Below are 10,808 nucleotides of genomic sequence, written 5' to 3'. Positions count from 1 at the left end.
CCCTGTGTCTGCTTCATTTTTTCATTTTCCCAAGGTCAACGCCCATGTGTGGAAGTGCCCTATGCTCTGTGGTTCTGTGTTTTACATGTTTTGGGAAAGAGGATACACTTGTGAAGATTGGCTGTTGGCCATTGACATCCCGCCCATCAGCTTAACAAGGCTCCCTTGACTCGGTGGCCTGCCCTGCCTTTCTGGTTTTTAGACATTTTTCGCCTGGTCCTTTTGCCCCCCGGGGGGGGGGGGCGAGAGATTTCTTTGTAGTGCTGATTTGCTCTCCCAGGTTGCTTGGTTGGCCAAAAAGGGCGTATGCGTTTTTTCCTGAATATATTCAGGAAAAAACGCATACGCCCTTTTTGGCCAACCGCATCATTGTCCACGTTCTGGCGCTTTGCATGTGCTATCGGGGCCATTCCCATGTACCCGTTGACATCCGTTTCCTGCAGTTCTGCCTTGCGTTCAACGCCTCTTCGTAGCCTGACCTCAATATATTTTGGGGCGATAGTTATCGTTTAGAACTCTGCAGGTTTGGGAAGTGCAGTGCCCCTGAGCTCCATTTCCCAAGTCGCTTTTTTGTGAGTGGGACGCAAGACGGCTGGATGGCTTCACGCCCTATTGTCGATCCGGGGTGGCAGGCTGAGCCTTTGGTGAATTCTTCTTCGCGATGGGAAATGAGAGTGACATGTGCCCGACCAAACCCCTCCAGCGAGTCTCTCATTGGTTCCCCCTCTTGCAGTTCATCCTGCGGACAAATTGCAGACGGTACGAAAGAGGCATGGAAAGGCGCTGAGTCTCCAAGTGGGGAGATTGTTAGTAAGGGGGCCTGAATGGAGAACACGAGCACCAGGAGATGAAAAGTGAGGTGAGTTTCAGAAAGCTTTCCCGATCCCACGGTGTAGCATCCGCTGGGTTTCCAATGAGTGCTTTCGCTGTCGGAAGATTGCGTTGAAGCTGGAGAGTTGGGACCCATGGAATGGGGAGCACGCAGGATTCCTTTCAAGGGTCTGCATTTGCTTTCCCAACCTCACCAATCGTCTCAGCCCCAAGAGTGTCCAGCCTTATGTCTTCTGCCGCTGGGGCTGTAGATGTGGTCAATCCTGGTTGCATGCCAGTCCCTGAACGCATTTTGGAAGAATTTCTCTCTGTTTTGCCCTGCTTGTTTCTTCTTTGTGTTGGAAATGTATCCTCAGAATGGGTCTGAGCTGATTTTCCCTGCTGTTTTTAAGCCGCTTTACACACACTTGATGAACTTACACAGAGATATCAAGACTTAGCTTTTAAGATGCTTACTAGTCGGATAGATACTTGTGCGATGAACAGGGTCTGGTGAGTCCAGTTGATTGAGCAAGGAGTAGGTCGTGTCCATTCCATATTCGGTTTTCGGAAGGGTATCTGTGCTCATTTCAAACTCGAGTTTTATGCGTCACCCCACCTCACCTTTCCCCTGAAGCAGGCCTAAGTGTGTTTTCTAAAAGCGTGACTCTGTTCTGTTTGGGGATTCAGTTCATGGGGAGCGATTTTTACATTCCCGCGATAAGTGATATCATAAGTTTCTGTCTTTGTGGGACTTATTTCACTGAGGATGATCGTACCTAAATCCACTCAGGATGCTGCTACCAGCCTCATGACGTGGATTTCATGGCTGAGTGACACTCCATTGGACCTACGTAGCACCACTTGTCCACTTGTCCACTTGTCTTTGTCCACTTGTCCACTTGTCTTTGTCCACTTGGCTCTTTCCTGGGATATGAAACGTGTACCGGAGTGGAGGTTCTTGTCAAGACAGCAGCCCTCAACTTTGGGGTCCCTGTGTCTGGTTGATTTTTTCATTTTCCCAAGGTCAACGCCCATGTGTGGAAGTGCCCTATGCTCTGTGGTTCTGTGTTTAACATGTTTTGGGAAAGAGGATACACTTGTGAAGATTGGCTGTTGGCCATTGACATCCCGCCCATCAGCTTAACAAGGCTCCCTTGACTCGGTGGCCTGCCCTGCCTTTCTGGTTTTTAGACTTTTTTCGCCTGGCCCTTTTGCCCCGGGGGGGGGGGCGAGAGATTTCTTTGTAGTGCTGATTTGCTCTCCCAGGTTGCTTGGTGGGCCAAAAAGGGCGTATGCGTTTTTTCCTGAATATATTCAGGAAAAAACGCATACGCCCTTTTTGGCCAACCGCATCATTGTCCACGTTCTGGCGCTTTACATGTGCTATCGGGGCCATTCCCATGTACCCGTTGACATCCGTTTCCTGCAGTTCTGCCTTGCGTTCAACGCCTCTTCGTAGCCTGACCTCAATATATTTTGGGGCGATAGTTATCGTTTAGAACTCTGCAGGTTTGGGAAGTGCAGTGCCCCTGAGCTCCATTTCCCAAGTCGCTTTTTTGTGAGTGGGACGCAACACGGCTGAATGGCTTCACGCCCTATTGTCGATCCGGGGTGGCAGGCTGAGCCTTTGGTGAATTCTTCTTTGCGATGGGAAATGAGAGTGACATGTGCCCGACCAAACCCCTCCAGCGAGTCTCTCATTGGTTCCCCCTCTTGCAGTTCATCCTGCGGACAAATTGCAGACGGTACGAAAGAGGCATGGAAAGGCGCTGAGTCTCCAAGTGGGGAGATTGTTAGTAAGGGGGCCTGAATGGAGAACACGAGCACCAGGAGATGAAAAGTGAGGTGAGTTTCAGAAAGCTTTCCCGATCCCACGGTGTAGCATCCGCTGGGTTTCCAATGAGTGCTTTCGCTGTCGGAAGATTGCGTTGAAGCTGGAGAGTTGGGACCCATGGAATGGGGAGCACGCAGGATTCCTTTCAAGGGTCTGCATTTGCTTTCCCAACCTCACCAATCGTCTCAGCCCCAAGAGTGTCCAGCCTTATGTCTTCTGCCGCTGGGGCTGTAGATGTGGTCAATCCTGGTTGCATGCCAATCCCTGAACGCATTTCGGAAGAATTTCTCTCTGTTTTGCCCTGCTTGTTTCTTCTTTGTGTTGGAAATGTATCCTCAGAATGGGTCTGAGCTGATTTTCCCTGCTGTTTTTAGGCGGCTTTACACACACTTGATGCACTTACACAGAGATATCAAGACTTAGCTTTTAAGATGCTTACTAGTCGCATAGATACTTGTGCGATGAACAGGGTCTGGTTAGTCCAGTTGATTGAGCAAGGAGTAGGTCGTGTCCATTCCATATTCGGTTTTCGGAAGGGTATCTGTGCTCATTTCAAACTCGAGTTTTATGCGTCACCCCACCTCACCTTTCCCCTGAAGCAGGCCTAAGTGTGTTTTCTAAAAGCGTGACTCTGTTCTGTTTGGGGATTCAGTTCATGGGGAGCGATTTTTACATTCCTGCGATAAGTGATATCATAAGTTTCTGTCTTTGTGGGACTTATTTCACTGAGGATGATCGTACCTAAATCCACTCAGGATGCTGCTACCAGCCTCATGACGTGGATTTCATGGCTGAGTGACACTCCATTGGACCTACGTAGCACCACTTGTCCACTTGTCCACTTGTCTTTGTCCACTTGTCCACTTGTCTTTGTCCACTTGGCTCTTTCCTGGGATATGAAACGTGTACCGGAGTGGAGGTTCTTGTCAAGACAGCAGCCCTCAACTTTGGGGTCCCTTTGTCTGGTTGATTTTTTCATTTTCCAAAGGTCAACGCCCATGTGTGGAAGTGCCCTATGCTCTGTGATTCTGTGTTTTACATGTTTTGGGAAAGAGGATACACTTGTGAAGATTGGCTGTTGGCCATTGACATCCCGCCCATCAGCTTAACAAGGCTCCCTTGACTCGGTGGCCTGCCCTGCCTTTCTGGTTTTTAGACTTTTTTCGCCTGGCCCTTTTGCCCCGGGGGGGGGGGTGGGCGAGAGATTTCTTTGTAGTGCTGATTTGCTCTCCCAGGTTGCTTGGTTGGCCAAAAAGGGCGTATGCGTTTTTTCCTGAATATATTCAGGAAAAAACGCATACGCCCTTTTTGGCCAACCGCATCATTGTCCACGTTCTGGCGCTTTTCATGTGCTATCGGGGCCATTCCCATGTACCCGTTGACATCCGTTTCCTGCAGTTCTGCCTTGCGTTCAACGCGTCTTCGTAGCCTGACCTCAATATATTTTGGGGCGATAGTTACCGTTTAGAACTCTGCAGGTTTGGGAAGTGCAGTGCCCCTGAGCTCCATTTCCCAAGTCGCTTTTTTGTGAGTGGGACGCAACACGGCTGGATGGCTTCACGCCCTATTGTCGATCCGGGGTGGCAGGCTGAGCCTTTGGTGAATTCTTCTTTGCGATGGGAAATGAGAGTGACATGTGCCCGACCAAACCCCTCCAGCGAGTCTCTCATTGGTTCCCCCTCTTGCAGTTCATCCTGCGGACAAATTGCAGACGGTACGAAAGAGGCATGGAAAGGCGCTGAGTCTCCAAGTGGGGAGATTGTTAGTAAGGGGGCCTGAATGGAGAACACGAGCACCAGGAGATGAAAAGTGAGGTGAGTTTCAGAAAGCTTTCCCGATCCCACGGTGTAGCATCCGCTGGGTTTCCAATGAGTGCTTTCGCTGTCGGAAGATTGCGTTGAACCTGGAGAGTTGGGACCCATGGAATGGGGAGCACGCAGCATTCCTTTCAAGGGTCTGCATTTGCTTTCCCAACCTCACCAATCGTCTCAGCCCCAAGAGTGTCCAGCCTTATGTCTTCTGCCGCTGGGGCTGTAGATGTGGTCAATGCTGGTTGCATGCCAGTCCCTGAACGCATTTTGGAAGAATTTCTCTCTGTTTTGCCCTGCTTGTTTCTTCTTTGTGTTGGAAATGTATCCTCAGAATGGGTCTGAGCTGATTTTCCCTGCTGTTTTTAGGCCGCTTTACACACACTTGATGCACTTACACAGAGATATCAAGACTTAGCTTTTAAGATGCTTACTAGTCGGATAGATACTTGTGCGATGAACAGGGTCTGGTGAGTCCAGTTGATTGAGCAAGGAGTAGGTCGTGTCCATTCCATATTCGGTTTTCGGAAGGGTATCTGTGCTCATTTCAAACTCGAGTTTTATGCGTCACCCCACCTCACCTTTCCCCTGAAGCAGGCCTAAGTGTGTTTTCTAAAAGCGTGACTCTGTTCTGTTTGGGGATTCAGTTCATGGGGAGCGATTTTTACATTGCCGCGATAAGTGATATCATAAGTTTCTGTCTTTGTGGGACTTATTTCACTGAGGATGATCGTACCTAAATCCACTCAGGATGCTGCTACCAGCCTCATGACGTGGATTTCATGGCTGAGTGACACTCCATTGGACCTACGTAGCACCACTTGTCCACTTGTCCACTTGTCTTTGTCCACTTGTCCACTTGTCTTTGTCCACTTGGCTCTTTCCTGGGATATGAAACGTGTACCGGAGTGGAGGTTCTTGTCAAGACAGCAGCCCTCAACTTTGGGGTCCCTGTGTCTGGTTGATTTTTTCATTTTCCCAAGGTCAACGCCCATGTGTGGAAGTGCCCTATGCTCTGTGGTTCTGTGTTTAACATGTTTTGGGAAAGAGGATACACTTGTGAAGATTGGCTGTTGGCCATTGACATCCCGCCCATCAGCTTAACAAGGCTCCCTTGACTCGGTGGCCTGCCCTGCCTTTCTGGTTTTTAGACTTTTTTCGCCTGGCCCTTTTGCCCCGGGGGGGGGCGAGAGATTTCTTTGTAGTGCTGATTTGCTCTCCCAGGTTGCTTGGTGGGCCAAAAAGGGCGTATGCGTTTTTTCCTGAATATATTCAGGAAAAAACGCATACGCCCTTTTTGGCCAACCGCATCATTGTCCACGTTCTGGCGCTTTTCATGTGCTATCGGGGCCATTCCCATGTACCCGTTGACATCCGTTTCGTGCAGTTCTGCCTTGCGTTCAACGCCTCTTCGTAGCCTGACCTCAATATATTTGGGGGCGATAGTTATCGTTTAGAACTCTGCAGGTTTGGGAAGTGCAGTGCCCCTGAGCTCCATTTCCCAAGTCGCTTTTTTGTGAGTGGGACACAACACGGCTGGATGGCTTCACGCCCTATTGTCGATCCGGGGTGGCAGGCTGAGCCTTTGGTGAATTCTTCTTCGCGATGGGAAATGAGAGTGACATGTGCCCGACCAAACCCCTCCAGCGAGTCTCTCATTGGTTCCCCCTCTTGCAGTTCATCCTGCGGGCAAATTGCAGACGGTACGAAAGAGGCATGGAAAGGCGCTGAGTCTCCAAGTGGGGAGATTGTTAGTAAGGGGGCCTGAATGGAGAACACGAGCACCAGGAGATGAAAAGTGAGGTGAGTTTCAGAAAGCTTTCCAGATCCCACGGTGTAGCATCCGCTGGGTTTCCAATGAGTGCTTTCGCTGTCGGAAGATTGCGTTGAACCTGGAGAGTTGGGACCCATGGAATGGGGAGCACGCAGGATTCCTTTCAAGGGTCTGCATTTGCTTTCCCAACCTCACCAATCGTCTCAGCCCCAAGAGTGTCCAGCCTTATGTCTTCTGCCGCTTTGGCTGTAGATGTGGTCAATCCTGGTTGCATGCCAGTCCCTGAACGCATTTTGGAAGAATTTTTCTCTGTTTTGCCCTGCTTGTTTCTTCTTTGTGTTGGAAATGTATCCTCAGAATGGGTCTGAGCTGATTTTCCCTGCTGTTTTTAGGCCGCTTTACACACACTTGATGCACTTACACAGAGATATCAAGACTTAGCTTTTAAGATGCTTACTAGTCGGATAGATACTTGTGCGATGAACAGGGTCTGGTGAGTCCAGTTGATTGAGCAAGGAGTAGGTCGTGTCCATTCCATATTCGGTTTTCGGAAGGGTATCTGTGCTCATTTCAAACTCGAGTTTTATGCGTCACCCCACCTCACCTTTCCCCTGAAGCAGGCCTAAGTGTGTTTTCTAAAAGCGTGACTCTGTTCTGTTTGGGGATTCAGTTCATGGGGAGCGATATTTACATTCCCGCGATAAGTGATATCATAAATTTCTGTCTTTGTGGGACTTATTTCACTGAGGATGATCATACCTAAATCCACTCAGGATGCGGCTACCAGCCTCATGACGTGGATTTCATGGCTGAGTGACACTCCATTGGACCTACGTAGCACCACTTGTCCACTTGTCCACTTGTCTTTGTCCACTTGTCCACTTGTCTTTGTCCACTTGGCTCTTTCCTGGGGTATGAAACGTGTACCGGAGTCGAGGTTCTTGTCAAGACAGCAGCCCTCAACTTTGGGGTCCCTGTGTCTGGTTGATTTTTTCATTTTCCCAAGGTCAACGCCCATGTGTGGAAGTGCCCTATGCTCTGTGGTTCTGTGTTTTACATGTTTTGGGAAAGAGGATACACTTGTGAAGATTGGCTGTTGGCCATTGACATCCCGCCCATCAGCTTAACAAGGCTCCCTTGACTCGGTGGCCTGCCCTGCCTTTCTGGTTTTTAGACTTTTTTCGCCTGGCCCTTTTGCCCCGGGGGGGGGGCGAGAGATTTCTTTGTAGTGCTGATTTGCTCTCCCAGGTTGCTTGGTTGGCCAAAAAGGGCGTATGCGTTTTTTCCTGAATATATTCAGGAAAAAACGCATACGCCCTTTTTGGCCAACCGCATCATTGTCCACGTTCTGGCGCTTTTCATGTGCTATCGGGGCCATTCCCATGTACCCGTTGACATCCATTTCCTGCAGTTGTGCCTTGCGTTCAACGCCTCTTCGTAGCCTGACCTCAATATATTTTGGGGCGATAGTTATCGTTTAGAACTCTGCAGGTTTGGGAAGTGCAGTGCCCCTGAGCTCCATTTCCCAAGTCGCTTTTTTGTGAGTGGGACGCAACACGGCTGGATGGCTTCACGCCCTATTGTCGATCCGGGGTGGCAGGCTGAGCCTTTGGTGAATTCTTCTTCGCGATGGGAAATTAGAGTGACATGTGCCCGACCAAACCCCTCCAGCGAGTGTCTCACTGGTTCCCCCTCTTGCAGTTCATCCTGCGGACAAATTGCAGACGGTACGAAAGAGGCATGGAAAGGCGCTGAGTCTCCAAGTGGGGAGATTGTTAGTAAGGGGGCCTGAATGGAGAACACGAGCACCAGGAGATGAAAAGTGAGGTGAGTTTCAGAAAGCTTTCCCGATCCCACGGTGTAGCATACGCTGGGTTTCCAATGAGTGCTTTCGCTGTCGGAAGATTGCGTTGAACCTGGAGAGTTGGGACCCATGGAATGGGGAGCACGCAGGATTCCTTTCAAGGGTCTGCATTTGCTTTCCCAACCTCACCAATCGTCTCAGCCCCAAGAGTGTCCAGCCTTATGTCTTCTGCCGCTGGGGCTGTAGATGTGGTCAATCCTGGTTGCATGCCAGTCCCTGAACGCATTTTGGAAGAATTTCTCTCTGTTTTGCCCTGCTTGTTTCTTCTTTGTGTTGGAAATGTATCCTCAGAATGGGTCTGAGCTGATTTTCCCTGCTGTTTTTAGGCCGCTTTACACACACTTGATGCACTTACACAGAGATATCAAGACTTAGCTTTTAAGATGCTTACTAGTCGGATAGATACTTGTGCGATGAACAGGGTCTGGTGAGTCCAGTTGATTGAGCAAGGAGTAGGTCGTGTCCATTCCATATTCGGTTTTCGGAAGGGTATCTGTGCTCATTTCAAACTCGAGTTTTATGCGTCACCCCACCTCACCTTTCCCCTGAAGCAGGCCTAAGTGTGTTTTCTAAAAGCGTGACTGTTCTGTTTGGGGATTCAGTTCATGGGGAGCGATTTTTACATTCCCTCGATAAGTGATATCATAAGTTTCTGTCTTTGTGGGACTTATTTCACTGAGGATGATCGTACCTAAATCCACTCAGGATGCTGCTACCAGCCTCATGACGTGGATTTCATGGCTGAGTGACACTCCATTGGACCTACGTAGCACCACTTGTCCACTTGTCCACTTGTCTTTGTCCACTTGTCCACTTGTCTTTGTCCACTTGGCTCTTTCCTGGGATATGAAACGTGTACCGGAGTGGAGGTTCTTGTCAAGACAGCAGCCCTCAACTTTGGGGTCCCTGTGTCTGGTTGATTTTTTCATTTTCCCAAGGTCAACACCCATGTGTGGAAGTGCCTTATGCTCTGTGGTTCTGTGTTTTACATGTTTTGGGAAAGAGGATACACTTGTGAAGATTGGCTGTTGGCCATTGACATCCCGCCCATCAGCTTAACAAGGCTCCCTTGACTCCGTGGCCTGCCCTGCCTTTCTGGTTTTTAGACTTTTTTCGCCTGGCCCTTTTGCCCCGGGGGGGGGGTGGAGAGATTTCTTTGTAGTGCTGATTTGCTCTCCCAGGTTGCTTGGTTGGCCAAAAAGGGCGTATGCGTTTTTTCCTGAATATATTCAGGAAAAAACGCATACGCCCTTTTTGGCCAACCGCATCATTGTCCACGTTCTGGCGCTTTTCATGTGCTATCGGGGCCATTCTGATGTACCCGTTGACATCCGTTTCCTGCAGTTCTGCCTTGCGTTCAACGCCTCTTCGTAGCCTGACCTCAATATATTTGGGGGCGATAGTTATCGTTTAGAACTCTGCAGGTTTGGGAAGTGCAGTGCCCCTGAGCTCCATTTCCCAAGTCGCTTTTTTGTGAGTGGGACGCAACACGGCTGGATGTCTTCACGCCCTATTGTCGATCCGGGGTGGCAGGCTGAGCCTTTGGTGAATTCTTCTTCGCGATGGGAAATGAGAGTGACATGTGCCCGACCAAACACCTCCAGCGAGTGTCTCATTGGTTCCCCCTCTTGCAGTTCATCCTGCGGACAAATTGCAGACGGTACGAAAGAGGCATGGAACGGCGCTGAGTCTCCAAGTGTGGAGATTGTTAGTAAGGGGTCCTGAATGGAGAACACGAGCACCAGGAGATGAAAAGTGAGGTGAGTTTCAGAAAGCTTTCCCGATCCCACGGTGTAGCATCCGCTGGGTTTCCAATGAGTGCTTTCGCTGTCGGAAGATTGCGTTGAACCTGGAGAGTTGGGACCCATGGAATGGGGAGCACGCAGGATTCCTTTCAAGGGTCTGCATTTGCTTTCCCAACCTCACCAATCGTCTCAGCCCCAAGAGTGTCCAGCCTTATGTCTTCTGCCGCTGGGGCTGTAGATGTGGTCAATGCTGGTTGCATGCCAGTCCCTGAACGCATTTTGGAAGAATTTCTCTCTGTTTTGCCCTGCTTGTTTCTTCTTTGTGTTGGAAATGTATCCTCAGAATGGGTCTGAGCTGATTTTCCCTGCTGTTTTTAGGCTGCTTTACACACACTTGATGCACTTACACAGAGATATCAAGACTTAGCTTTTAAGATGCTTACTAGTCGGATAGATACTTGTGCGATGAACAGGGTCTGGTGAGTCCAGTTGATTGAGCAAGGAGTAGGTCGTGTCCATTCCATATTCGGTTTTCGGAAGGGTATCTGTGCTCATTTCAAACTCGAGTTTTATGCGTCACCCCACCTCACCTTTCCCCTGAAGCAGGCCTAAGTGTGTTTTCTAAAAGCGTGACTCTGTTCTGTTTGGGGATTCAGTTCATGGGGAGCGATTTTTACATTCCCGCGATAAGTGATATCATAAGTTTCTGTCTTTGTGGGACTTATTTCACTGAGGATGATCGTACCTAAATCCACTCAGGATGCTGCTACCAGCCTCATGACGTGGATTTCATGGCTGAGTGACACTCCATTGGACCTACGTAGCACCACTTGTCCACTTGTCCACTTGTCTTTGTCCACTTGTCCACTTGTCTTTGTCCACTTGGCTCTTTCCTGGGATATGAAACGTGTACCGGAGTGGAGGTTCTTGTCAAGACAGCAGCCCTCAACTTTGGGGTCCCTGTGTCTCG

Source organism: Kogia breviceps, chromosome 3 (genome assembly GCF_026419965.1).
Source record: "Kogia breviceps isolate mKogBre1 chromosome 3, mKogBre1 haplotype 1, whole genome shotgun sequence".
In the NCBI taxonomy this organism is placed as follows: Eukaryota; Metazoa; Chordata; class Mammalia; order Artiodactyla; family Physeteridae; genus Kogia; species Kogia breviceps.
This window is presented reverse-complemented; position numbering follows the sequence as displayed.